The sequence below is a fragment of the Salvelinus namaycush genome, unplaced genomic scaffold (assembly GCF_016432855.1).
Source record: "Salvelinus namaycush isolate Seneca unplaced genomic scaffold, SaNama_1.0 Scaffold87, whole genome shotgun sequence".
In the NCBI taxonomy this organism is placed as follows: domain Eukaryota; kingdom Metazoa; phylum Chordata; class Actinopteri; order Salmoniformes; family Salmonidae; genus Salvelinus; species Salvelinus namaycush.
The window spans coordinates 52,009-56,110 of NW_024061608.1; positions in this window are offsets into that span (position 1 = coordinate 52,009).

Below are 4,102 nucleotides of genomic sequence, written 5' to 3' on the forward strand. Positions count from 1 at the left end.
TTTGAAAAAAGAGGGGTTATCAATGTTTGGCCCATAGATATTTAGTAGAGTTACAGAAGTAGAGTGGATCTCTCCTATTACGATCACATAACGACCCTCTTTATCCACAATAGTGGTTTTATGTAGAAAGGGAATTCCTTTCCGTACCAGAATCGCTGTGCCTCTCGTTTTGGCAGAGAAGTTAGAGTGATACACTTGCCCCACCCACCTACATTTAAGTCTGCTGTGAGAATTATTTTTCAGATGGGTTTCTTGCAAAAATATAATATCAGACGAGAGTGCTTTCAAGTGGGCTAGGACCTTGCCTCTCTAATTGGTTCGTTTAAACCCTTGACATTCCAGGAAGTGAATGTGAGCCCCGCCCCCCTCTCATTTGTAGTTCCTATGGTGGCCTGCATAACTTGTAACTCAAAAAAAAGGTAAGAAAGCGCACCAAACCATCACGATCAGCATATGTAGCAGCTACACCCGAGCAGTATCCAACCAGCCCCTCCCCCCCTGCAAGCCCCTTTACTTCCCACCCTGTTCCCCTACTTTCTCCACTATTTACCCCCCCGATCAACCCACCTTTAACAGGCATACACAAATAGGAGAGAAAAATAAATAAAAATAAAAATAATAAACACATTGTCTGGCCGATGCCAAAAAAGCACGGCGCGACCTCGAACAAGAGGTAAAACAAAAATAAAATCCCAACTGTACGTTCACCTCTCACTATCCTAGAACTTCTACTAACATATGAACTGAGGAGGCTCCCGCGAATAAAGTGTCCAATTAGCATCTAATAAACCTAAAGAGAATAAGTTGCAACTTAAACATATTGCGCACTTAAGCGTCATCTTGGGTCTATCTATCCCTGAGATAAGCAAGATATAGCATCACAAGATTATTTTGCTAAGCACTGCCGGTCTAAACATGAACCATCAGCAACCAACTTAGACAGCCGTACATTTACATATTGTGGGTTAGATCGGAAACAAGAATTTTTCTAAATTAAACGTATCCCCCAGTCAGAAAGTAAATAAATAAAAAGGTTATATACATGTATACATACACACACATACACATACATACATACCCATATATATATATATATATACATACACACATATATATATACATACAAACACATACACACACATACACACACACACACACACATCCCCAAAAAATACATATAAAAGTATATATTTTAAAAAAATATATACATATACACACACACACACCCATACATATATACATATGCGCATATACACATACATACCCATACATACAGAAACATTCATGCCCCAGAGTAATAATCTACACTAATTTAAAATATACACATACATAATAGTAAAATGCTAAGAGAAAATAATTATAAAGTACAAATAATAATTATATGTACGCACACCTACATAGACACTACAGAGGGCTGGTGGGGATCTAATCGGGAGAGCGGCCCTCGGCTATAACAAAGGCAGAACGGCACAAAACAACAACTTGCTATCCAGGTGTCTGTGTCTGCCCCTTCCCCACCATCACCCCCAGTCCCCTGCAAGCTTTAAATAAATGGTATTGTAATAACAATAAATGTAAGAATTAAAAAATAAATAACCAAACAAAACAAAAAAATGGGGAATATAAGTATATTCATCCGAAAGTGTCAATGATCAAACCTGGAAGGCATCCTAAATAGGCATCGCTCTGAACACAGCCAGAATGAAAGTGACTTTAATTGAGAGCCAAGACCGCCCTCCACAGCATCTTACATGTTCGGTAGCCCTTGTTGAGACCGTTCAATACGGTTTCACCCGTTATGGTTTAGTATGGATTCGATTCCATGAGCAGACCCTAACACACAATGACAAGGCACTCTAACCTGTACGGGGGATTGGCGTATGTTCCCGGATAAACTTCTCTGCGTCCAAAACCGAGGAGAGCCAAATCTTCTCACCGGAGGGCGGGGTAATTCTTAGTCTTGCAGGGAAGAGCAAGGCTGGGCGAAGATGGAGTTTGTAGAGTTTGGTCATGACATCTCTGTAGCCGCCACGGTCCTTTGCCACATCGGGCGCATAATCATCATAGACACGGAAGGGGTGCCCTTTATGTAACAGGTTGCCCCTCATTCGGGCCTCGCGCAGGATAAGATCCTTGGTCTTGAAACTGTGACAACAGATGATTACTGGGCGAGGGCGTTGACCCGGTCCAGGCACTGGGACAGGGGCGCGATGTGCACGGTCCAGCTGGGGGTCCGAAGCCAAAACATCCGATCCCATTGCATCCTTCAATAGCTTGGCGAAGAAGTCGGTGGGGCGAGAGCCCGCCTCTACCCCCTCTGCCAGACCAACAACGCGAAGGTTATTACGTCTGGAACGGCCCTCCAGGTCGACCACTTTCACAGAAAGCCTCTGCACACTACCCTGTAGTGACGAGCACAGCTTCTCTAACTCGTCGATCCTACCAGCGCTGAATTCAGAAGCCCTCTCAAGGTCCACAATACTCTGGCCCTGCGAAGCGACCGCTCGAATGGTGCCCTCGATTTTGGTGTCCAGTTCAGCAATAGTAGCCTTAAGATCCTCAGCTAAAGCAACACGTAGTTCTCCCAAAGCCTGGGTAAGTTCTTTAAGTGTCACGTTGTTGCCTGTGCCTTCCGCCATGCCTGTCTCGTTGTTTGGTGTGGAGTAGGCCTCCGATGTGGATTTATTGTCCTTTGGTCGCTTATTACTCGGCATTTTTACACAGAAAGTTACGATGTTGTATTAGAAAGAAACGTTTGTTGTAAAAAGTATCATAAAGTAGGTTAAGTTAGATTATTTCGCAAAAAAGTTGCAGGAGCCTCTCACACACCGCCGTTCACTCCAACATGCTAGCTCCGCCTCCCAAAACTTTTTGGAGTTAGAGCTACACTATGCAAATTTCTGGTTGAAAAATCTACCAGACACAGTCTGGTACCAATCACCATGACAGCCTTGAGTTGGGGAGGAGTGAGCACTTTGGGGTAGCGGTCAGGTCAGATGAAGTGAGGAAGAACAGATATCACAAAGGTTCTGTCGAGCAACAGAGATGCATTGGCTGTTCAGAGGTGTAGGAGTAGACTCAGCATAGGAGAAAGGATTAAATATCAGTGCTTGTGTGAATATGTTTTTTGTCTAATGCAGCTGTCTTGACCCTCTGGGAAGAATAAACTTGGTTTAAGCTTTCATAGTGTCCATCGAGTTTTTACTCTGAGAATTAGAACCTAACAGTTGGCACTGCGAGCAGGGTTCACCACGATTTGCAGTCGAACTAGAGATTCTGAATCAGTGAAACAGAAACAAGGTAGGCACAGCCTTTAGAGGCCATGCAATTCAGTACTCATCTATAAAACAAAGGGAATTTAGATCAAAAGAGTCCATATTAACAAAGGAAATTGAAGGACTAACAGTACAGTTAGATAGCAATAAAAACAGTACCATAGAGGCACAGAATAAGTTAGAGGAAAAACAAAAAGAAATGGAGGAACTTATTCAAGAAAGATCCAGTGTAATATATTATAAAAATAAAGCGAACTGGATGGAATATGGGGAAAAATGCACCAAATTCTTTTTCAATCTTCAATATAGAAATGCTACCAAAAAAAATGTATTAAAACTTGTTACAAATGATGGAGTCACGCATGATTCACCAAATGATATTTTGAAAGAGGAAGTAAAGTACTTTAAGAATATGTTTTCGTTTCAGGCTCCTCCATCTCCACTAACTGAAACTAATTGTATGGATTTTTTTCCTATTAATAATGTAAAATTAACATCTGTACAGAAAGACTCATGTGAAGGCCAAATTACAGAGGAGGAACTGCTTGATGCAATTGGGGCCTTTAAGGATGGGAAAACTCCAGGGCTGGATGGCATACCAGTGGAAGTATACAAAACTTTTTTTGATATACTCAAAGGACCATTATTAGCTTGTTTTAACCACTCCTATATAAATGGTAGATTATCAGACACGCAACAAGAAGGTCTGATATCGTTATTACTGAAACAGGACCCAAGTGGTATATATAAAGATCCAGTCCAATTAAAAAATTGGAGACCTCTTACACTTCAGTGTTGTGATGCAAAAATCCTAGCAAAATGCTTGG